At 45.2% G+C, this 25271-nt stretch overlaps 1 long non-coding RNA gene across 2 annotated transcripts; it reads left to right on the forward strand.

The window, feature by feature from the left end:
* The first annotated feature begins 745 nt into the window (after positions 1-745).
* On the forward strand, positions 746-21920 carry LOC128853301 (uncharacterized). Of its 2 annotated transcripts, none has more exons than XR_008451749.1 (5): positions 746-888; positions 15277-15610; positions 16581-16684; positions 21083-21228; positions 21674-21920. It is a non-coding gene; the product is annotated as an uncharacterized LOC128853301 (long non-coding RNA). The 2 variants fall into 2 exon arrangements; XR_008451748.1 differs by having other exon boundaries at positions 15277-15473.
* The last annotated feature ends 3351 nt before the right edge of the window (positions 21921-25271 follow it).

Below are 25271 nucleotides of genomic sequence, written 5' to 3' on the forward strand. Positions count from 1 at the left end.
TGCTTTGTATTATTAGTTTTAAGGGGAGAGACTGTATTAAATCAGAACTAAAAGATGTGACCCAAAAAAGCCATTACTAACAAAACCGTAGTGGAGAGCAATCGCAGAATATTCGACCTGTTACAGGAAGGGGGAGAGGGGAGAACAGAGGTGAAGGAGGATGTCTTCTAAATTATAAACACATGGTACGTTAGGCTTTCAGCAGTGTCTGCCCTGGTGGCCCCACACAGGTGAACTGATGGAGTGGACAGGGAGGCGCACAGGTTACGCGGTATGCTTTAAAGTAGCAAGAATTATGTTCACCTAGAAAAAAATTGAAGTGACTAGTTACTGAGTGTTGTGCTGATCATATGAGTCCCTTTCACAACCTCCGGTGTCTCTGCTCCGGGGCATCATTCGTTTCCTGCGAACTTTGGCTTTGCATTGTTTTCATGTGTTTTATTTTGTTTTGGAAACCATCATTTCTGAAGGAAATGTGGCCAGCGCAGCGTGAGCCGATGCAGCCTGACTTATGCTGTGTCATCAGGTTGGATAGATGATGCCCACTTCAACTTCTCTGTGTGCCGAAGCTGGTGCCTTGCAGCATCGTTGTACCTGTCAGTGTTAAAAACTTACATTTTCAGACTTTCAGCAGAAATATCTGATTGTTGGGCTTAATGGACAAAGCGTTTACAGTAATTGCCTCTTCTCGCTCTTCAGGGTGCGCAGGGAATCCCCCAGCGTAGTGCGTCCTCTGGGAAGGATTTGAACACGCCAGCCTGAAGCCAGTGCCTCGGAGTCCCTTCGCTGAAAGACTTCTCTGACGTATCCAAAAAAGGTTGACTGGGGAGCCCGTGGTCTGAACGATCCCAGTCCGGTGAGGTAGAAGAAATTGGAAAACTGATCACGGTAAGAAAAATTACTTCCTGCTCCTCTCTTGTTGCTTTACATTTTTCATGTGAGCTAATTCTTTTGTTTTCTGTTGCTGGGTGCATTGAATATCAACTCCTCTATGTTTTTTTGTCTTAATCTGTGGCTAAAAATAACCCTTCTTTTCTCCCTATATCCTTTATAACTATCATTTGAAAATACTTCACAATGAGCAAGTGAGAGAGAATTTTGAGGCTTTCCACCATTTTTTTAGTCGCTTGAAGAATTATCCCAGAGAAGAAATAGTCGCTGTAATGGTATCAAACAAATGGAAGAGGAGCTTTGATGAAGCATTGATATATAGATATATGGACTACCTACAGAAGCGATTTTCTTCATTAATTCTTTTCTATTTTTTATTTGAATTAATCCAGGGACAGTAAATATTAAACACTTAGACTGGGATTTGACATGGAGCAGTGGCACTGTGGCATTTGTAGAGACTTTTCCATCACTGAGGGATAATCAGTTTAATGACGGTGTGAACAGATTGCTAACGGCTGCCCTGGGCTCTCTGGGTGGAGGGAAGAGGTTCAAGTCTGGCAATGGCAGCAGGTACCTGGCAAGAAAGCACCTTTCATTTCTATACCAAATGTCATGACATTTTTGTTTTGTCTTCATTTTTCTTGCGGGCTCTTGTTCTGAGCAGCAGTTTTACTGCCAAACGCCTTTGTATTGCAGTGATACTGTTTGTCCTATGCTCTGTTGCGCAGACTGGAAGGCTCTCTGCCCACTCAAGGCTCAAACACAGGGTGGCTCTTGAGTTCAGATGGTTACAGACACATGCTAGAAGCTCTCTGCTTTATTCTGTGTCTCGTACTGTATGTGGTGGATCTTTGTATGGCAAAGTAGGCGTAGTTTATTTTCAAGAAATTTGTATATGAAAGTAGTGCAATTAAAATTGTTAAACGTAATTAAGAGGCGTGTAGCATCTTTGATGCTATGAAACCACCAGCTGATCTCATCTTAGACCGCTGGCTTCAATAAGCTGTGGATAAATAAGTCCTCAGCTGACCCGTGAGATGGGGGAGCGTGCAGACCAACTGGCTCTGCCACTTCCAGAGGTGCAGGCGGAGACTCGAAATCACACCAAATTCCCTAGATGGCCGAGTGTGCTGGATGCATCCTCGGTGGCTTGGCAGCACTGCAGAAATTAGGGTACTTGTAAAGCGCAAGAGGGTTTCATAGTTGTAACTCTTATACCAAGTTTTCTCTGGTTTAAAGCATGAGATGAGTGAGATTCATACTTAAAAAAGAGAAGAAAGCGCAGGTGGATTCTAAGTCACAGCAGAGCAGAAAATACAGCTCCGGTTCTGAGCACATAGGAATTTGGTTTTAGTAGAGGTTTCAGCTCTTCGCACTCCAGAAATGATGGGCTTTCTTCCCAAGCTTCAACAGCTCCTCCTTGCTGCTGGCCGTAGAGCAAACGTGCCCTCAAACTGAGTAATGGTGTGGGAGCCCTGCTGGATGGTCCACAGACAGGTCCTGAGCTGCAGGATCCCAGCTTGATGTTTGCAGGCACGCATAAGAGAATTTTAAAGTTTATTGTATTGAATGTGGGTAAATACTGTTCTGTTGGGATCTCCCTCCAACAGTGGAGCCATTAGGTGGTCCCAAGGACAGGGGTTTTAGAGATTCATAGAATCATGGAATGGTTTGGGTTGGAAGGGACCTTAAAATTCATCCAGTTCCAACCTCCTGCCACGAGCAGGGACACCTCCCGCTGGATCAGGTAAAGATGTCTGAGCACTTCACTGGGGAAACGAGGAGGCTTCATCAGGAGAACTGGAAGGATGATGGGGCGTTTAAGTGAACGCACTTTCTTTTCTTTTAAATTTATGGTGTGTGATACATTGATTTGAATATGCAGTTAACCTTGAGTTTCTAAAATTGCCACGTATTTCTTTCCTTGGAATCGAGTTCCAAATGAACTGCTAGCATAACTTCAGAAACGTCCTTGAGGTATTTAATATATATTCATTTAGCAGGTGACTTTATGTACAGGAGAAGAGCCATATAAATACGCAGACTTGGTTATAAATATTAGATTTAATCTTAAGGAAACTTAAAATAAAAATGAAATATAGGTAGGCATCAATTCCCAAGTCACCTAATTAAGTGGCATCCTTGAGTTGTAATTTTTATTGTGTTAAACAAGGAATGTGTATACTAATTAAGATGACTAATAGTTATGTTCTATCTAATTATAGCAGTGCCAGGAGGCACTATAATAGTTAAGGGTCTGTCAATGTTTTTACTACAAAATCTCGGACTTAGTGCATCAAATCAGCTGTGGTTTTTGAACAATAGTCTTAGTTTAGCCCTGAGCTGGCAGCTAAACGGTACGCAGCCACTTTGTCACGCCTCCCCACTCAGGAAGGAGAATCGGAAAAGGAAAGGAAAACTCATGGGTTGAGATAAAAACAGTTTTAATAGAACAATAAAAGAAGGGAAAGTAACAACAATAATAATAAAATATGAAACAATACTTAACCCATGCCAAGCTGTGATTGCAGAATGTGTGCTCCAAGCAGTGAATGCCAGATTGTGGACACAGAGAGCACAACAGTTCCCGGGAGCGCTGAGGTCACGGCCAATGCGGAGAGATCAAACACAGAAACCAAACTCGGAGCACCAGAAGCGGGTCACCAATAGCCTGGGACGCTGGGAGCAGGCTGGCCCCGGCAAACTCCTGCTTAGAAACAGAGCATTTTGTTCATGGTATGGAATGCTTCTGTTGGCCACTTTGGGTCAGCTGTCCTGGCTCTGCTCTTTAGTACAGCATTATTTTATGTGTGCCCTTGCATTATGTATCTTAAGGTATGCAGGTGTGAGCACAGAATGGTTTGGGCTGGAAGGGACGTCAAAGCCCATCCAGTCCCACCCCTGCCATGGGCAGGGACACCACCCACTGGATCAGGGGCTCCAAGCGCCATCCAACCTGGCCTGGAACCCCTCCAGGGATGGGGCAGCCCCACTGCTCTGGGCAGCCTGTAGCAGTGTCTCTCCTGCTTTGGTATCCACTCCTTGTTCTTATTTTGACCGACCCCAGCAATCTGGTCATCACATTCCTGAATACGGAGAAGGTTTTAAGCACCATATATTCTGATCCTAACGCTCAGGATGGTCTGTGCGCTGGAGCCAGGTGGCTTTTCTGTCATGTGAAAAGCTTTGCTCTAGCATGGCCCAGAAGAAAAATTCAGTCATTGGAAATCCCGCTTGGATCTTTCGAAGAGATGATTCTGATGGTTTTAAATGAGAGGCTTAGGAGTTGAGAGGTACGTGTTTTCGCAGCCTGTCTCGGCGCCGATCGCTTCACTCCTGAATTTCATTTGACGTGCCTCACAATTAAGTATAACCCAGCCGCGAGAATGTAGGTCGGCGCTCTCTTTATTCTGAGTATGATTTTTTTTTTAGGGGAAATAAACCTACAAACTTTAAAGGAACTGAGACACAACAAAGAGCAGAAAAATTACTTCAAAACAAACTTTTAATGAAGCTTTCTACTACACCCTAAAAGAACAGGTATTCTGTTTCCTGGGGCACTATTAACATAGTTAAATTAGCTGTATGTGCTGCCACTTTGTGCTGACACCCCCCTGATTATCATGACTTTGCTGTACACCACTGTTCAGCGTACAAAAAGTCTGCTGGGAAAATAGGTCCCATGACTGTGAGGTGGGGATCCAGGGCCTGCAGAGTTGTGCTTTCTTGAAGAAGGTGTCTCTGCAGACTTTATAGTCCAGCTTTTATAGCAATTCCACTTAAGCTGCCTGCCCATCTGCCTGACTTGTCTTTAGTGTTCCTTTAAAGTCCTCACACTGCTGCACAGCTCTCCCAGGGCTCGTCTGCGCTGTGATACGAGGAGGAGGGTTTCCCCTCGGAGCGGGCGGCGTGAGATCAGTGTTGGGTTCCCCAGGGCAGCTGCGTGTCACACACACCCAACTCAGCAGAAATCGCCTGGCTTACGAGGCGCTGAACTGAAAATGCAGTTTCTCACTTCCCCTCAGACCAGGCTGACCCTGGAGGAACACAACTGATTATTTTTCCCTTACAGCAGCACAAGCCAACGTAGAATGGCCAGGATGGAAAACGCGAAAACGCTAAACATTAATATTTAGCGTGTAGAAGCCTGTTTTAAGGCCCCGTTATGCAAGACAGGACACGGAACAAAAGCACAGTCCTGTACTTTAGTTGTGAGAAACAAAAGATGGTAAAATCAGAGAGATGGGGGGTTGGAGGTAGCAAGGAGCAGAGGTTCCTGCAATAAATAGCCACAGCACAGCAGCTGCCTAACGTCATCACAGAAAGTTTTGTGTAGTTTGAGAGCAACTTCCAACCATTTGCTTCACCAAAAAGCCACCTTTTTGCATATTAATTATTACTTGGTCAGTTTTTTCATTCAAGGTACTGCTTGCAGGAATTGCCCTGAGTTACTTGCTCCCCTGTGCCTGGCTTGCTGCTAGAACAGAGAGAGAAATGAGAAGGCAGTTCACGAGGAAGGAAAACTAGTGTGACGTTTAGCTTTACTCTTCTGTGAGGCTTATGGGCTGTGTGTCTCCCCCCAATAAACTATGCTTGTACCAAAACAAGGTGAAAGATATATTTGCAACCGATAGAAAATAACATTTGGAAAGCTGATTACTGGATGGATTGGAAGTGAGATGGATTAATTGATTTTCCAGCATTTGGCAGGAGCCAAGGTCTGTAATAACAATTCTTAGTGCTTCACAGGCATTAACTAATCTTTCACCCTCTTGCTGTCAGGTGGTCATTTTGCTTCGTATACAGATGGAAAAATCCCAGCAGGTAGGGATGAGTTCCTTGCCTCAGGTGAAGATCCTGCCCCAGGTGGGAGCGGGTCACCACTGCGCCTCAGTGACTGGATGCCCTGGGGAGCCTGGGAGCTTTGATTTCATTCTGGCTTTCTGGGATACAGAGCCCAGATTAGACTGAGGCACCTGCAGAGCTGAACAGATAGAGTTTCTGTAAACGCAGTCTCTTTTGCTGTAGGAATGAAGCCTACAGGTGCTTTCCTAATTATAGTGAACATTGATAAAGTATAATGAATCGAATACACAGTGAGATTTACCAAACCTTTTCAGTTTTGGACAAATATATGTCTAGTTTGGAAACCAGATATTACTCCTACCTGTAATGTTATCTTTCATATCCTTTTCTAACTGTGAGAACAAGATGAAAGTAGGCAGCCTTAGAAAAGCCTTGCAGCACTGGGGATCAGACGCCCTGGGCAGCAGAGGTTACCTTCCTCAGTAAATACGGCCAATGTGAATTGTCAGCAAGGTCACATCCACCAAGAGTCTCATCTCTCTGCTTTGCTTTAGACTTTTTCTTCCTTTTTAGACTGAGGTATTAGTAAAAAAAGTGACAAGCTAGAAATCAATGTCAAATATAAAAAGCGTTTCTTATCCATGCAAACCTAGCACTGCATTTCCTGCAGTGGCAGCAGGTGATCGACGAGGCTGACAAGGAGGAATATTCTCTCCTTTTGACAAGTTTGATAGAGCCTTTGACTTGATATTTTTTTTTCCCCTGATGAATAAGATGGAAACAGGTGTGGCAGGCTTTTTGTTATAGTTACTGTCTGCTGAGAAATCCTGATCTTCAAGAATAAAAATCTTTGAGATAAGTAGCAGATGTGGCACTTGGGGATGTGATTTAGTGGTGGAGTTGGCAGTGTTAGCCTGATGGTTGACTTGATGATTTTAAGGGTCTTTTCCAGTCTAAATGATTCTGGTTCAGCAGTATTTAGGAACCTGGGAATGGTGTTCCTGGGTACTACAAGACAGAATATCTGAGCCCTGGCTGCCTACGGTAGCAGGATAAGCTTTCTCTTCAGCTTCCTTTGGGGTAGCTTTGCATGCTTCCACTTCTGCAGTGTCATTTCCGATCCTTCCGTGTATCCTTCTGCCAGCCACTACATTGCAGTAAAATCAATTATTGTTTTATGCCCTCACAATCCCTGAATTTGCTTACAAACATTAATTGAGAACCCTGCTCATTCCTTTGTGCTGAGGAATTCTGTCTGTTGGCTTTTGTGATGTAATGTGATTGTCTGGGAACTAAAACTTGTTCACAGAATTCAAACTCAAACGTAATTTTCTGGGAGGTCAAATATTAAATGGTGCATCCTGGCTTTTGGACTGGGGAGGCAGCTCCGGGCGAGGAATCGTAGCGTGATTTGGTATTGTTTTTTAACTTAAAAGATAAGTACACTTCACGTTTGCAACTTGCAATTTGTTCAAGAGTTAATTTGTCTGCCCTCATTTTCCCTTGAGTTTGTTCCAAGTTATCTTAATCACATGCTATAAAGTAATTAAAAAATACAGGTCTTTAGATCCTTTCCTCAAAATGGCTCAGAGGGGAATGTGTGGGTCAGGGGAACGTAGGCTCTGCAGTCTCATCAGCCTGTGACAAGATAAATTATTCCACCTTTTGCAAGAGCAGAATATAATGAGGTTTGACACAGTGAAAACTGAAGCTCATTCTATGACTGAAATTTTATGTTTAAGGGTGGTTTTTAAACATCCCCAGGAAGTGTTTGTGTAGCCGTTTAATACTACGAGTACTCGGGATGCTCCAACTGTCGGGCTTGCAGGAGCATCTGACGCAGCTGTGGCACAAGGAAGGATTCAGGAAAGCAGGAGGTGGATCCAAAACTATCTTTTTGCCCTGCAAATGTTCAGGGGCTGAAAGAAAAAAACCAACACAGTGATTTAGTTGGAATAACCGAGAGCCCCTTGGCTGAGTAGAGGGGGTTTGGATTAGCAGCCTGGCCGAGTGTTCGAGGCTGGTGGTGCTGAGCAGAAACGCTGTAACAGAAGTGCCTTTCCCAGATGATCTGGGGAAACTGGTAAATTGGGGCAAAACCTGGCAGGTGAGCAATAATTTCTGTATGTAACAGAATTCCAGAGCCTGACTGAAAGTGTTTCAGTTCACTGCTGAGAAATATTAGCTAGAAAGAGGAGCACTAATGATTTCAGTGCATGCGTAACTCGGCAGAGCATTTTGTTATCTCTTAGCTTTGCTTGTTTGTGGTCTGTACATTTGGCTTCTACTGGTGGCAAATATCTTTATTTCTGAAAATGGAGAGTAGATGCTAATGTGTAGTTGGTAAAACACATCAAAATCACATCTGACTTTATGGACAGCAACTGCTAGCTGGATCAGCAGAGCTGCTGCTCCAAAATGATCCTTCCAATCATCTGTGAAATGATTAATAATATTTCTACGTCTTCAGCAGTTCCGGACGTGTTAATTCAGATTACAATACAGCTGCAGGGCTCTCGATTAGCAGTTTCCCCAGACAGTGGATCTGCAATTGGCCTGTAAAGCCGTGTCCAGTATGGCTGTCCACTGGAGAAAAGACCAGTCAAAGAGCTGACTTAGAGTGCTTCCAAAAAGAAAAAGAATAAAAAGGGAAGCAAAAAAAAAAAAGTTCATCCAGCTGCCTCTGTGCTGCAGATTTGTAGCTCCCTGGGAAGCAGTACTGTAGCTGGTCAAACTGTAATTAAAGCTAAAATGCAATGTTTAGTTCAAAGAAATTAAATGCTTCAGAAAAGAAAAATTTGCCAAACTCTCCTGTGCAGATCCTGTTTTTTTCCAAATGGAGTTTTAGCTAATTAGCACTTCTCTCAGATAGCCAAGCTTTCGTCCGAGGTGCGATGCTGGACAAGAGTTACTGGCCTCTGAGGAGCAGATGCTGATGAAGATGTTATCTAATCCAAAATATTTCACATGTTCAGGCTGTTGCAAATTCCCATTTTCCATATAAATGAAATGGAAGCTGTTTCTTCACCTGAGTGGCTGATCTGTGTTCTCGCATTGCTTTGTCTGATGGCAGAGAAGCGGTTCTGTTGGTTCACAATTGGGTAAATGCTACAGCTATGTGACTTGAGCAACACAGGCAACAAAGGAGAATGTCGATGGCACAACGAATAATAAAACCACCCCCTCTCCATGGCTGCTGGTCTCAGGGAAGAGGCTCTTAGCTTTTTTTCATGACGTTAGATATTTTTTAAAATCTAATGGCTCAGTAAATGCCAAAATGAATGATAGAAGAAGAAGTCAAATTAAAATCCTCAGTAAAATAACTGCAGATGTTTAATAGTTGGACTCGATGATCTAAGAGGTCGTTTCCAACCTAGTGAGTCTATGATTCTATGATAGTACTGGAATGTTTGTCATGTTCATCTGATTAGAATCATGGAATGGTTTGGGTTGGAAGGGGCCTCAAAGCCCATCCAGTCCCACCCCTGCCATGGGCAGGGACGCCTCCCAGTGGATGTGGTTGCTTCAAGCCCCATCCAACCTGGCCTGGAACCCCTCCAGGGAGGGGGAGGACTCTGTGCTGGTTGCCCCTAAACAAGTGTGTAGACGCAGTTTTGGGGATTGGAGCTCGTAGGATGAAGAAGGTCCAGCTAGCAAGAGGATGGAGACAGTTCCAGAGCAAGTTGTGCTTAGAGGAGAGGCAGTGGGCTCTAAGAAGCCTGGGACTGGGAAGAGAGTGAGATTCTAGGGGTTTTGTTGTTCAATATGACCATGAGTAACACAACGGTTGCCTCCGTCTCTTTTTCTGGCAGAAATGAGGCATGTTGAACCGCTTCCAGGTGGCAGATGGTAAGGATCCCACTTTCCTGTTGGCCAGACCTGCGACTGTCTGGAAAGGAGCTTGTCTTTTGTTGTGGGATCTGTTGGGGGAATTCTCAGATGGGAGAGAAAGATGTTGAAATTAAAAGGCTAGTAAACAATTTCCATTATTCCTGCATGGGGAGGTGGATCCTGCCTCAGCAAAGTGCTCCAGCCCATCTCTGCTCAGAAAAACACTCCACTCTCTGCTTCTACACTCGCTGCTTTGGAGCTCTAATTTCAACTGGCCTTTTCATACCTTTCTGGGCTTTATTTTATCTGGCTGTTGACAGAGAATCTTTCCTTGTAGCCATACTTCAAAGTGAGATAGGAATGCATCAGCATGTCCTGTCTTTTATCAAGATAGTCACTTTCAGCTGACGGTGCTTCCATATTTATTAATGAATGACCTAAGTAACCCATCTTCTTGAGTCAACCAAAGTAGAGCTAACGGGGCAAATAAAAATAGTAGCTCCCAAACTTTCTGCTTGTCTTTACAAAGTGTTTGACATCATAATCTGAGCCATGATAAGGCAAACGCTGCTGATTGTGTGTGTTTTGCAGACTTGACTTTCGTTGCCCAAGGCCAATGAGAGGGTTTCCCTGTAGAAACTATGGTTGCCCACCAATCTGGCTTTGGTTGATGGTTGGTTTGTCTAAGAGGTGCTTGCAGTTTGGGATTTGTAGTTCTCTTAACTGTGCTTCAGCCGCGGTGCTGGCAGGCCTGGGATGCTGATGGGCGACTGATGACGGCAAAGGTGATAGCCAAGGCAATCGGCAGAATTCTAGGAGCGATGGTAAAGTGTTTATGATCTTAAATGGTGAAATGTGTAAAGTGCCTATGGCTCTATAAAGTTACCGAAAGAATAAATTGATTAAATTGGACCATCTGGCACTCCCAACTCTCTGTGTAGTCTCAGCCAGCACTTCAGAGGAAATTAAAACATGGTAATATTGTCTCTCTCAATGGCTGTTAGGAATGAGCACTGTGGAACACTTGTGAACACCAAACTCGAATTCCTGAAACAGCAGTGTATGCAAAACTGGCAGTAAATCACAATGCTCTGGGGATCAGAACAGCTGGAAGGAGAAGCACCTGTGAGCCTGGAAAGGCTTTTGGATCCACAGGACAAGTAATAGCTCCTGCAGAGCTGCCGGCTCCCTGTGCTGAGATGCTGGTGGGCTGAAGCGCTGCTGGAGATGTCGCTGCACTAAGCCATCTAAGGTTTTGAAAGCTGTGGGTTTTGATAAGGCTGAGTGTTATAGAGTCATGGAATAGTTTGGATTGGAAAGGACCTTCAAGCTCATCCAGTTCCACCCGCTGCCATGGGCAGGGACACCTCCCACTGGATCAGGGGCTCCAAGCCCCATCCAACCTGGCCTGGAACCCCTCCAGGGATGGGGCAGCCACCACTGCTCTGGGCAACCTGGGCCAGGGCCTTCCCCGTCAGTGTCACAATGTTCTGTTTCCAAATTGCCCGTTGCCATCCTGTACCCGTCCTTCAGAAAGGCCCGTTGTCAGAAGGTTGCTTTGAGGAGCAGGCTCTGGTGGTTGCGTTAGTAAACCCGTACTGGTTTGTAAGCACTAATGAGTAAACTACGGAGAGACCTTGTATGAACAGCATCATATTTAACAGTTTGTAACCTATTGACTGCTGGGTTTAGACGATTTGAAAACACAATGTGGTTCTCCCAGTCTCATTTTTTTAAGATTCTTGGCCTTTGCTTAAATATTTCTTCTGTATTTGAACCTTTTCATACCATCTTTTTTTTTTTAATCATAAACATCAGTTATGGGATTGAGGAAAAGACAGTAATTGGAAACGTTTATTAAGCTCTAGTGCTCAATGTGTTCATTTCCTTGGTCAGGTGCATGGAACTTATAAAATTTGGAAAGAAAACTCAAAAGGATGCTGCCCAATTTGTGATGAATAGATAGACTTGTTTTGTCACCTCCTTGTTAACTTAATGAGGCTAAACATAAATTGGGGAAGGAATGGACACCCCTGAGCTTCTAGTTTGTCTTGTGTAGTAGATTATGGTAAAAAGCAAAACTTGTTTTTATCTGAGCAGCAGCTTTGTGTGTAATGTATACCTCCATATAGATTGGCATATTGGTGCTGGATTTGTCCTTACATGGGACTGTTCGACTCAGAATGTGAAACAGAAGGGTCAGCTGTCGCTTCAAAGTGGACAGCCATAAGGAGCTCAAGTAAGACGATCAAAGAATGAGGCTGTGAGACAGAAGAACTTGAGGTTCCTTGGTAGGAATAATGCAAAATTCACTGCGTGCCAACAGAAACCACTGGGATGGATTGGGTTTGCTCCCTTGCAGTGGAGTTGTGGCACGTGCTCGCACATTAGTGGGATGTCTAAAGAAAGACCTTTTATTAGCTTGCTTTTATCTTTTTAAAGATGATAGTCATGGCTGAGACTTGGGAAAGGGCCACATTCCCACCCTGGATCCTTTCTGCACTTGTTGACGTGGTGGGAAGTTTTCTTCCCAGGCCTTTGACTGTGCAGCATCCAGAACTATTTCTCGGCACCAGTAAATTGTTACTGTATTTCTGAGTATTTCATGTTGCAGTTCTAAAGAAAACTCTTTAATGTAGGATGAAAGCAACGCAAGTCAAGCTGGTGCTTGCAGCTGGACTCCCTGACATACAGCCACGAGCACATGCAGAAGTGAGGGGAGCCAAGCTTTCATCCTGCAGTTCCTCCTTTGGGAAGCAGAAGTACTTGATATCCAGGGGTTTTAATAAATGTAGTCTTTGGACAGGACTCATTTACTCTAGCTTTGTTTGCCTAAAAATGAAGTGTCTGATGTTAGCTACGTTCAGTAGCCAGCTGAGAGGCAGGAGTCTCTGGAGACCACTTTGTTCCACCTTGTTAGACACCCATCATTAAGTGAGCCGAGAGGAGTCCCATCCATCATTGTTTTCTGAAGAATTAAACTTGTTGATACCACAGCATTTGCTTTAGCAAAGAGGCTTATTGGTAGATAACATTTGAATGAAACCATCCTGTTTAATTTGATAAAAAACCAAGAGAAAATGGTTTTCTTTGAAAGGACTTAAAACCTCAGATTTTGTACACAAACTTGGTGGAAATACTCATTTTGCTCTGCTCTAAATAAAAATATGGTCTCAATTGTTTCTTGTATGGCAGGCTCTGCTGAAACACGACGTGAAAAATCCCTCCAATCTGCAGAAGCCATTGAAAAACCTTTTGAATTTCCAAATTATTAGGCCTGATTGGTGTCATGCCTCTTCCTTTTTGTTTGTTTCTACTGTCAGTCTAGTGAGAATTATTGACGGGGCAACGTGCTGCTGAAAAATCAGACAGAGCCACGGGATCTGAAAGATGTGTGTTATTCAGCGTTAGCCTTCTGCGCATAACACGGGACTTTGGGCAGTGCTGCTGGCAGTAGGCAACAAAACAGTATGTTTTGAGGCCAAAGTGTAGAGTGCTGCGCTTCAGGAAAACGATCTTGAATGTTTATTTTTATAGGCACATACCAGTTGAGGTTTTGTTTTCCAGAGCTGGTGAAGTAGCTAAATTTGGGTGGATTTTCCTGGACGTGGCAGAAAAAATTCTTGCTCCAGTGCTGCTGGTTGCCAAAGCTTTGAGTTGCGTTCTCAGTTGCAGGGTAGGGAGAGCCAAACGAGGCAAAGGTTGAAAGCTTTTTCTTGTGGGCAAAGCAGCATCCTCTTTCTTCCTTTTAAGTAAGAAAAAGCTGCATTGCTTTAGCTGAAATGAAAAAATGGATAAAAGAAAATTGCTGGAGGCGTATGCCCAGCATGTAAATGTTCAGCCTAAAGCTTGGCACTGGCACGGCTAACTGACAAAGGGCCTTATACTGGAAAGTGTTGGGCGACGTGGGTAATGGCTGCTCTGATCCTTCAGATACATTTAAGTGGAAACATCCAACGTCCATTGTTTTTGTAGGTTTCTTGCTTGCAGCTGCCTTTCTTTCTTTTCTAGAGAAAGAACTGTGGAAGCATTTTGTTTGCTGGAAAAAAATAAATTCCTCTACAGTGAGAATTGTGCCCCTTGGCAAATCGTGGCCAGAAATGCTATAGCAACTGACTCTGTCAAGTACCCTTTAAGTTAACTCCAGTTTTTGTATCTCAAACTCTTAAATTGGTACTCTCTTTATTTATTTTGAGCCGTCAAGGACTGTTTTCCGTTTTCCATACAGCTCCCATAACCTGCGTATGACAACAGATCATTTGCAGCTACCAGAACGTGCTGATAGCTTTAGTGCCTGTATGCGATTTTGCTTTCAGCGACTGTAGCCAAAACCCAAGTGCTGAAATTGTAGAATGGCTTGGGTTGGAAGGGACCTCAAAGCCCATCCAGTTCCACCCCCTGCCATGGGCAGGAACATGTTCCCCTGGATGTGGTTGCTCCGAGCCCCATCCAACCTGGCCTTGGACCCCTCCGGGGTGGGGCAGCCACCACTGCTCTGGGCAACCTGGGCCAGGGCCTCCCCACCCTCATCAGGAAGAATTTCTTCCTAATGTCGAATCTATACCTACTCCCTTCTAATTTAAAGCCATTCCCCCTCATCTTGTCGCTCCGTGTCCTTGGAAGAAGCCCCTCCCCAGCTTTCCTGGAGCCCCTTTCCGCACTGAAAGCTGCTCTAAGGTCTCCCCGCAGCCTTCTCTTCTCCAGGCTGAACAACCCCAATTCTCAGCCTGTCCTCATAGCAGAAGTGCTCCAGCCCTCGTATTGTCTTTGTAGCCTCCTCTGGACCTGTTCCAACAGTTTCATATCCTTCTTATATTGGGGATTCTAAAATTCCATTTCGGTTTCAATTTCCTTAGTGATACACTACACATGAGCTCACCAGAGATCTGTCCTTAGAGCAGCAAAGAACTCAACCACGTTTCCCATTGTCCTCTACCCGGGCAGTGCTGAAAAGCCACGAGGCTGTCAGCCTGTTAGTACTGCTCTGACACTAAGCTGTGGATTCCTGTTTCACCTCGTGCTGCCGTCACACAATCTTCTGCATTTTCTGGTGCTTTGGCAAGGCATAAGGTGAGATGCTCAATCTAACGTCCTTTGTTAGGAGTCCAGTGCCTGGCGTGAGCCTGAATGGCAGGGATCAAACTGATTGAAGTGGAGCCATTGCCAGTTTTTGTGATACAGGTGAGATCAGAATCTTAAACAGGCGGACAACTGATCAAATGGTGGCTGCTTCAGCTCTGAATTGCCCTCTCCTATGCTCGGCTGTGCTCCGGGAAGCCATCCCTTCAAAGCTGGCTGCTGAGAACCCTTTTCTACCCATTCCTGAAGTGTGAGATGGATGGTGTGAGGGAAGGGTTAGCTTTTATACTTGGGAGATGAGACAAGTTGTGAAGAACTTGCACATCATTGGCCTTTGCCTAAATGGGAATTGCTTTAATGGACAGCTTGTTGATGGCATTTTAAAACTTGCTATGCTATTGAAAACTGGAGCTGTTTCTAGTCATTTACATTGCACGATCAGGTTTCTCCTATATAGTTGCACTTTCTGGCTTTTTCCTGCATCATTTGTGAAGAGAAGCCCTATGCAGCAAAATACTGATTAACTGTTTATTTGGATGAGGCAGGGTTAAAAACCCAGCGCGCTGCATGAACAAAAGCAAGTGGGTTTTTGATTTAGCAATGTCTGATGCAGGGGATGTTCTTACTCCAAATTCAGTCACCATGGAAACAAAACTTCTCTTTCAGCATGCTGTATCTTTGACGGAGCAAGAGGCTTCTGTTCGGCAGACGTTTTCCTATCTTCTTTGTGGATGATGAATACTTCTGGAACGAAGCTTTCTCCAAGTTTTTCTGCTTCCTCTGAAATGCATGAAGTTTCTCCCAAGCAGTGTTCACCCGGGAAACAAAGGCACTGCTTTTCGATTGGATTCTGAAATCTCAGGGTATTTAAGATGTCTTTTCTCCTCCAAAGCCACCTAACAATCAGAAGTTCACATGATGCGGTGGTAAGAATTTCTATAAAAAGGTGCTCTGACTCTCAGAGGCAGCACAAGTATCAAGCGATGTGGAAATCGCTATGGTAACTACTTTTATTGTATTCGTAAGTAAAATCTGAAGAACCACTGATAAATACAACCCCATCCTTCCAGCAGTAGCTGTGGTGCCCGTAAGAGTGACATTGAAATGGGAACACGTGGTAATGGGACTGTCCATCTCTGGAGGGGTTCCCACCGTTTGGGGCCAGCTTTGAATGGGCAGAAGAGCACCAAAAAAACCCCACAACTTTGAGAAGGAGAATCATAGAATCATAGAATCGCCAGGTTGGAAAGAACCCACTGGATCACAGAGTTCAACCATTCCTAACACTCCCTAAACCATGCCCCTCAGCACTTCATCCACCCGTTCCTTAAACACCTCCAGGGAAGGCGACTCGACCCCCTCCCTGGGCAGCTGTTCCAGTGCCCGATGACTCTCTCTGTGAAGAATTTTTTCCTGATATCCAGTCTGACCCTCCCCTGGTGGAGCTTCAGGCCATTCCCCCTTGTCCTGTCCTCAGTCACTTGGGAGAAGAAGCGCCTACCTTGAAATATTCTTTCCTGGCGTGGGGTTCGTGGTTTTCATTCAGCTGGAGAGGAGTCTCTGACATTCAAGACATCGCAAGATGGTCACAGGCAGACTCAATTACTTCAGAGCTAATTAGAGTAAATGAGTAGTAAAAAGGTTGAAGGAAGTCATGGTAGGATTTGAATTGCTTTATGGTGATCTGTAGAATCAGCATTCCTGGGCCTCATTATGCCGAGTACTATGAGCGATGGGAAGGAGCTGCAGCTGCTGCAGTGATGCCGGAGGTGTCCGGGTAGGATGAACAGGTAGCTGAAACACCAATACTTGAGTTTATTTAAAACGCCTAAAGCACAGAAATCCCAGAGTCCAAACCCTGTGACTTAAAGGGTTAATCTGAAATAAACGTAAGAGACAGGTGAAATGCAGCTCACCGGTAACTGCTGTGTAAGTCTGAACTGAGCTTTCCTTCTGTGTCTGATTTCCAGCCTGACGTTCCCAGCGCTGAACGCTTTGAGCTGCCTGCACAGCGGTGGGGCTGACAGCGCTGAACACCAGGGAAGCTTCGCGCACTCCGCAGGAACTTTACCCTGTAAGTGGCTTTAAATTGTGCTGGAATTTGTGTGCAGTTCTGACATTTCCGTGTGCTACAGCGGCTCAGGACAGCAGCACAGTCCCTTCTGTGTGCTCCTGCAAAATTTGGACGCTGATTTGTCACATGTTTCTTTAGGAAACTGAGTTGGTTAAAAGAAGAGGCCAAAGACTACAAATGTGGTTTTTCTTTCAACTCATTCCATCCAGCTGGATGGACTTTGACATCCCTTCCAGCCCAAACCGTTTCATGATTCTGTGATTAGTGGTAGCAGCAGGTTTGGAGATTTTTCTCTCTCTAGGATGGAGTGACTTGGACTTTGAGCATGAAATCTCAAGCATAATCTGTTGTGTTTGCCAGCTTGCAGTAATGAGCAAAAACTGGAGAGTAACTGTGAGAGGTGTCAGAGCGCATAATGCTGTGACCTTGAGAGAGAGTGGAAAGGCTCTTGGCACTAAAAATTCATTGAAAGCATCATCCAGAGACAGAGTCAGGGAGTGCTGCGATGGAAATCACACGACATTTCTGCATTGGGCCAAGTCATCTCTGAAATGCCGTAATGGTGTAGCTGCGTATCATTGACCCCTGCTTTTACAGAGCATTTTTATTTAATTATTCTAGGTAGCTAGAGATGTCTTCAAGATGTTTGACTTGATTTGTTTGAAAAATGTGTCTGTCCGAAAGTCTGTCCCATGTTACAGTAAATAATCAAATGTGTAAACATGCTCAAATCAAATTAGAGGCAGACAGACTTCAGCTCAGCCGTCTTGGCTGCAGGCAGGAAGAACGGTGCTGTACGCCTTGAATCTGCAAGGCAGCGGGGCTTCTAAGAGAGTGACTGGTAGAATAATGTTTTAAAAAACAGGCCTGTGCTCAGCAGCTGAGCTGTTTGTGTATTGAAAATCCCATTCGTTATCGAACCCAACTTTTTGTTGTTGTATTGGTAAATGTTGGTTGCGTTGGGTAAAATTAGTTGCATTGGGAAATGTTACAGTGGAAGATTTTGTACTACAGGATAAAACCCGTAGACAATAGGTGCCAAGGCGCTCTGGCTTTCCTAAATTACTGTTCAGTATAGCAAATAAAATGATTTTTTTGTTTATGTGATACCTTATAATCATATTCAGTGCACTCACCTTTGAATTAACCAAACCAGTGCGCATCCCTGGCCACGTGTTGTCTTCAGCGAGAGAAGGGGATGAGGATGGTCAGCTCGCTCTTAATGATCTTCCAGAGGGTTATGTAGAATCACAGAATCACTTGGTTGGGAAAGACCTTTGAGATCATTGAGTCTAACTGTCCCTGTCCACTACAAAACCATAGCCCTGAGCACCTCATCCACCCATCCTTTAAACCCCTGCGGGGATGGGGACACCACCACCTCCCTGGGCAGCCTCTGCCGGGGCCCGAGAACCCTTTCAGTGAAGAAATTTTTCCTAATGTCTAATGTAAGCCTCCCCGAGTGCAACTTAAGGCCTTTTTCTCTTGCCTTATCACTTGTTACCTGGGAGAAGAGCCCAGTGCCCACCTCACCACCACCTCCTTTCAGGAGCTGTAGGCAGTGAGGAGGTCTCCCCTCAGCCTCCTTTTCTCCAGGCTAAACAATGTAGTTTGTGTGCGAGTATTTACTTGCGTTCCTCAGCAGTCTGTGGTTGTTTCCTCACACCAGTTACTCTTTCACCTTATGTCCCGTGGGTGAAGGGTTGTACATGAAATAAAGTGTAAGGGAGCGCTGAGGGAGCGTTTGCGACGTACTTGCATGACACTGCTCGGCAAGGTGGGGTAACAGGGTGCCAAGTGGAATTAATTTCCTGAAATCATGGAAGCACCTACTTTCTCCAGAGTATTTTTACCACTATTGCAAAGTTAAACCACTTGGCACAGCAATTGCCTTCTGCTGGAGCTGTACCTCTCTACTCACCGGGCGTGTGGTCAGCGTGGGCCTGGTACCAAGCGGGTGTGCTCAGATCTGCAGCCATGGGCTTTGGCAGCAGAAAAGGTAGAGAAACACTCAGGAGCTGCCTGGATCAGTCGGACGGTGCTGCCTGGTGGATTGTATGGGGCACAGAAAACTGGAATCATGAAGCAGAGGGAGCCATCAGGCTTGCTTGGATCAAAGTTAGTGATTTGAGTGTGTTCATGGGAGTGAGAATAAGGAAGGGTGGAATGGTGGCATTTCAGATGCTGGGAATGCTTTGTGTGACTACCAAAGTGCAAATCCACACAAGTGGATATGATTACTTGCTACTGGATAAGACTGAATCGCTTCAGGTTGGAGTCGCAATGTGCAAATCTTTTTCTGACTTGAATCACAATATAATATTTTCAGATTAAGAAACGTTAATTTGGCTTCTCAGCTCCTGAGCTGCAGAGACTGAAAGTCTCTCCCCTTCCACATTTAAATCTTGAGGTGCAGATAAAAGAGCAGCGAAGAAAATGTGTCTGTTGGCTCAGTCGCTGCTTGCTGTTCTGAGTCAGCACTAAACCAATTCATCAGCGTGGCAGGAAGGAAAGCTACGGTTTGAAGTTGTCATCTCTCCCTTTAAATCAAAGCGCCTGCTCTCTTGTGAGCTGTGAGTCCGTGATGGACATCAGCAGCCTTCAGTGGACCCCTTAGGAGCTTCCAGATTGAGGAAGAATGTCACTTTTTCCTGATTTCCAGAGAGAATTCAGAGTCTTTGCTGGCCTGAAGTGTTGCTAGTGGCTGTTGAACATGTGTTCTTTGTTACTTCAGCTTGGACGCTTGTGATTTATGTGAAAAGGGTACAACTCGTTGCTGGGGTGCGGTTGGTCCCGTGATGGTCAGTGTTCAGGATGTGTCAGTTGGTGGCTGCTGAGGTCCTTTCCAGCCTCTCTGCAGTGAGAGCAACTTCAGTTCTGTCTGTCTGTCTAGTAAATGTGCACGAGGGAGTTCAGTTAATTCAGACGCTGTTCGGGGGCCTTAACTTGTTTGGGTGAGGCCACTGCTGAGAAGTAGTGTTGAAATGAAGGTCTGTCAGATGCTCTGATTGCAGGGCTGAGGCTCATTGCTTCCTCTGCTGAAGGCCACTTGCCCCAAGCGGGGAAGGCCACTCCTCTCAGTAAGTTTGGCCCAAAGTTGTTTTTCAATGTCTCCCACTTTTCCCTAATCCCCAAACCAAGTGACGAACTGAACTTTCAGCCTCTTAATAGGAGTAGAGAACATCCTGAAAATAATTGCTGCAAACAGAATTAAGCTTAGGCTGCCTACAGAACACCCCGAAGAATTGCCTCCTAAGTGCTTGCAGTTAGATAAGGAATAAGCTCTCTTTAGTGATGTATGTGCTTTCTAAATAAACTCCTTTTACACAGACTTGCTGCCTAAATCTGTTTGTTTACTGTGGCACATTGTGCAGATTATGTTTTAAGGAGCTCAGCAACCAACATCAGAGCTTTTACATAAGTGAGATCTGAGGAAAAACGGGAGTGAGATTTCAAATATCCCATTAATCTTTTCACTTTAGGTCTGAGCCAGCTTCAAATTGCACCGAACTGCTGCCAAACGCAAGCGAGTTTCAGTCCAAATACAGGAAACTTGGCAGGTCTGAGCCGCGGGGCTTTGTTTCAGGAACGATTCAAGGAGAGGGGAGATGGCGTTTTGGTTGAGCCGTTGCCGAAGCGGTGCAGCACTTGGTGACAGCCGGGTGCCCCGCTTCACCATGTTATCACCCATACTGCCGCTTCGTTAGAATCCAGTGCAAGTTTTGCTGAGGCAGAAACTCGGCCATTGCAGCAGCAGATGCTGTTCTGCTGAATTTCTGAATAAAATGTCATTGTTTTTTGGCACGGCAGAAGACACGTTGCGTCTTGTAGACCAGCCAGCAAGGACAATGTTTCTGGCTGGGTACTGTGCAATTAAAAAGCAAGCCCATGTTTCATGTTTGTGGTACCTGTGTCACTCGTCTGCCTCCTCTCAAGCCAATCTGTCGGTCTGGCACGGCTGCCTCTGAGGTTAATGTGCTCTCAGAGAGATTCAGTGCCAAGTGGTGACTTAAACGGACAGCCCTCAGAGGACCTTTTCTACAAGATTGTCTTCCGTTGATGCTACCACACTTAACATCTGCTGAGGCTTGTATTCCTGAGCTGCCGCCGCCTCCTTCCCAGCATTGCTCCATATTTAACACGACAGAAATAAGACTTTGTCATCTGAGGGGGCTTTGTTGGGATCTGTGCCTCCTTTGGTGTCTGCACAGACGGGTCCACCCATGTCAGGTAGGGTGCTCTGCCTGTCAGAGCATCCCTGTTGGGAAGGGGACTCTCCTGTAGAGGAATTTCACCTTGGATGAAATGTAGAGCAAGCCACAGGCATCTCTTCCATCCTTAAACTCTCTCTTGCAGCAAAGGATTATTTTGCTAAATGCTTTTTTTTTTTTTTCTCAGAGCAAACTTGGATATGATAGACTTCAAAACAAAACCCCAAGACATTCTGGAACTTTCCCAAAATGCAAAAGTTTCTGCGTTGCACACTTGGTAATCCCTGGAAATCCACTGTCTGTGCTGAGCAACATTGCAGCAGCCACACCCAGGTGAGTCGGGGGGTCTGGTGTCTCTCCAGCTTCCAATGTCGTGCTCTCTTAGCAGCTGCCCTACCCTTCCCGGGCCATCTCCAGCCCTCTACTACCCTGTACCCATGACTGTGTGTGAACCTCATTGCTGTAGTAGATCCTGAAAAGAGATCTAAAACCAGAGTCTACAGTTCTTGGGGGAAAGAGTGAAAATTCCATCCATTTTCAGGGCAAAAGAATGTCAACACCTCCCTTCTTGAGCAATGTCTGATGACAGTGGAACTAGTCCTCTCCTTTCTTTCCTTCTTTTTATCTTTTTTAATGCTTAAATGTATACTGTCAAGCAGTGTTTTTTTCCTCACCCTCGTGAAAAATACCCATCCTCTGCTGAATGTTCAGCTTCAACAATGAAGTTGTTTTTAGCAGCATCTCTTAATTCAGAGTTGGGTTTTTTGGGCATTTTCAGACTATGTACAACCCTCTTCTCTCCGGCTGCTGCGCTTGTTGGAGTCATCGCTGCTTCAGGGCCCGCAAAGGGTGAGATTCAGCCAAGCGAAAAGGCTGCAACCAGGAAGAAGCATTACAAGAAGTCATCCGCTGTGTGTTGATTTATTTGTGTCTGTATCAGTGTGATTCGTGCGCTTCCTCTCTGCCGCTTCCTAAACGAGGGAGATGCATCTTTTTGTTTTAAAGTTGGAAACTTTTTGTTTTGCTTGGAGGTAACTAAAAATTGCTACATTAATTTTAATTCTGTTGTTGAATAATAGCTGTCCGAAGGTTTGTGACTTCTGTAGCAGATTGGTGCCTGATGTGATTTTAAAAATGACCAAGACTTAAAAAACCCTGAGAGCAAGAATTTATAGAGAAGAGATAAGAGAATTTTTATTAAGAAGAGAATGAGCTTGCCTTTCAATTTACTTTTTTTTTCTCCTTAGTGTTATCTGAGGCCAAAAATGTCCAAGTGTTTGGATTGTCCTGAATATTGGCCTTCTCTCAGCAGCACTTTCCAGGGCAAATATCTCCCAAAGTGCTGACTAACAGATCTTGTCTGCTTCCTTCAGAGGAAATCCTGTGCAGCACCGTGCAATGCTCTCTTGTTGTACCACCTGCTAGCCTGGAGTATGGTTTTCCAAATGAAATATCGTGGAGTTTACACTCCGGACATAAACCACTACAGAAGGTGCACCCCTTATGGTGGGCTTTGGAGCCTTTTCTGCAGAGGGGACGCAGGGGACCTGTTAGGGATGTCTGGTTGGCAGTGCCAGTTCATACCTTGGGTACTGAGCACACCGAAATCAAGCCTGTGTGAAATTGTGCTGAGTTACGCTCCAAATCACTGGGCTTTGGGTTGCCCAAAGAGCCTTTTCCACAGGAACTTCGGAAATCATAGAATCATGGAATCCTAGGATGGTTTGGGTTGGAAGGGACTTTAAAGCCCATCTAGTTCCACCCCTGCCATGGGCAGGGACACCTCCCACTGGATCAGGGGCTCCGAGCCCCATCCAACCTGGCCTGGAACTCCTCCAGGGATGGGGCAGCCCCCACTGCTCTGGGCACCCTGGGCCAGAGCCTCCACACCTGAACAGGGAAAATTTTCTTCCTAAGATCTCGTCTCAGTCTCCCTTCTTTCAGCTTTAAACCCCTCGCCCTCTCCCTGCACTCTTTGATAAAGAGCTCCGCTGAGATTTTCCTTTTCCTTTCTTTCTTTTTTTTTTTTTTTAAATTCTTAGTGGTTCTAAAGTGGATCTGATTTTATCAGATAAGGGAGAGTTGCTTTTGAAGCAGAAGGGGAAACAAATATGCAAATAACCGATCAATGAAGAAGCACATGCTTAAAAGCCTCCAACTCCAGCAGAACCTTCATGAGAACATTGCGTATATTCATATAAAGATTGTGAAAGGTAATAGTTTATTCTGGCGGAAAACATAATGCAGATGAAGTGCTATGAGACAGGGGCCTCAAGTAGTTGCTATATTTTGAAATCTAGGCCTGTGGCTCTTTTGGTTGCTGAAAAACGCTTACCCCATACATACTGGGATTGAGTGGGAAGACTCTGCTGAGCAAAATGTGCTCTCGTGCTTCATCTCTGCAGCCCTTGTTAGCCGGGGCTGATTGGAACGGACTCTGGGGACTCGGACAAACACTGCAATTGTTCCCAATTAAATGGGCTGATACTTGCTTAAGTCTCTTTGATCCTTTAAAAAATCATCAACAGCAATTTAGGTGTTTACGGCACATTTAATACACTTGAACCGTTATGCTTCTTCTATATCACGTCTGGGAATGATGTGCATTGTATTGTAAACAGCAAATCGTGGTACTGGCATTTCATTTGAACTCTTGTCAGAGTCTCTTGCAATTAGTGCTGTCAGTGTAACGAAGAGCCACGTCCTTTCCAAAGAAAACTTGGGGAAGTAACGTGTAATAAGAGCACGAGAAGCAGGAACGAGCGCTGCATGTTAGGATAGCACAATCTACACTCTCTGTGGTTGAGCAGCTTCCTGCAGCTGTTGTAGATCTGATGAAACAGGATTTGGCTTCTCAAGGATTAGGGGAGAGAATTCTTAGAATCACAGAATAGTTTGGGTTGGAAGAGGCCTTAAAGATCATCCAGTTCCAATCCCCTGCCTTTGTTTGTTTGCTGCCCCGGTGCCACTGTTGGTCCCCAAGGGAGGCGATGGCTGTACATCGTTCAGAGAGAGCTGCACAAGGGCGTCTCTACACATGGGAATTTGTTGGGTTTCCACTGGCAGGGGTGACGGCCCCGCACCCTCTGCAGCACTGCTGGCAGAGCTCTGACTGCTGGGGCAGTGCTCACACAGTTGCTTGCAGCAATTCCTGCTTGAGGGGGCAGTTGCCAAGGGCTGTGCAGCTCCAGGGATGTGATGTCTCTCCAGGGCCTCACTCTCCAAGACCTTGCTAGTGTTTGGGTGAGAAACCGCCAAAAGAAGTTGGCAGTACGGGACAGGGATGCAAGGGTGTAGGTGACTGCTGTCCTTCAGCCCAGATGAAAGCAGTGAATTGGATGATTGCCTTACTCTGCTGCCAAATGTCACTTGGATAAGAACTAGAGCTAGGTTCTTGCTGGTTTGTAATGACACAAGATCTCGGGATGGTTTCTGAAAGCGTGTAGCTGCTAACCCCAGCGCCCTGGACGCTTTCCAGCTCATATAATTACTGTCTGTCTGTCTCTATACCCCCGTAGTTTCAATTAGATAAGTCATTCTTTGCTTCTCTCCGGAATAATGCATGAGCCTGTGTTCTCCCCACCTCCAACACCCATGATATTTTTTTTCATCTAGACATCATTTCTTTTATGTTATAGTTTTATTATCTAGTTAGTATTAGCATGTCAGTGTACCTGGGTGTCAGTGTACCTCTCTACGTCTGGAGCCTCGAGGTTTGTAGGTGGCGCAGCATACAATTAGTTTATTAACTTTCTAAACTCTGGACCAAAGCAATTATTTAGACTTATTAGACTGCCTCACAGTAGTGATTTTTGTCAGGAGGATGTTGGTGCCCTCATTTGTACATGGTGATACCAGCAGCAGAAGCTGGATCCTCACTGACTCATTTCTGGCCACTGTGTGGTTTATGCAGAGCGTTTTCAGGAGCGCTGTGGGGATGCTGAAACAGCCCCTTCTTAACTGAAACTGCTGCAAGCGAAAGCGCGAGGGATTGGCTGAACCCGTTGTTTGAAGGTGGTTTGGGAGATGGCGAGCATTTCAGAGTGGGTGACACGAGGCTAAAAGAAGCTGACTTTCCTTCGGCTCAGCTGTGCATGTGGCAGCCTTGACGCAGGCTCCGGAGTGGGAGTTTCTGAGGTCTTTAATTGGCTTCACTAATTTTGCCTGCTCTGCTGTGTCAGTGCCCCTGTAAAACAGCCCGAGCTGAGCTCGGCGCTGGGGGTGACCGCCTGGCTGTCACAGCACAGCCATTGCCAGTGCTTTGTAAATGGAAATGACTTTTTTTTTCACTTCAGTAGTGAAAGAAAGTCCTTTACCCTCAGATGTGAGCTGGGAGCAGATGGACAATGATTTTTCACCGCCTGTTGTCGGACCAG

Source organism: Cuculus canorus, chromosome 11 (genome assembly GCF_017976375.1).
Source record: "Cuculus canorus isolate bCucCan1 chromosome 11, bCucCan1.pri, whole genome shotgun sequence".
NCBI classification, from domain to species: domain Eukaryota; kingdom Metazoa; phylum Chordata; class Aves; order Cuculiformes; family Cuculidae; genus Cuculus; species Cuculus canorus.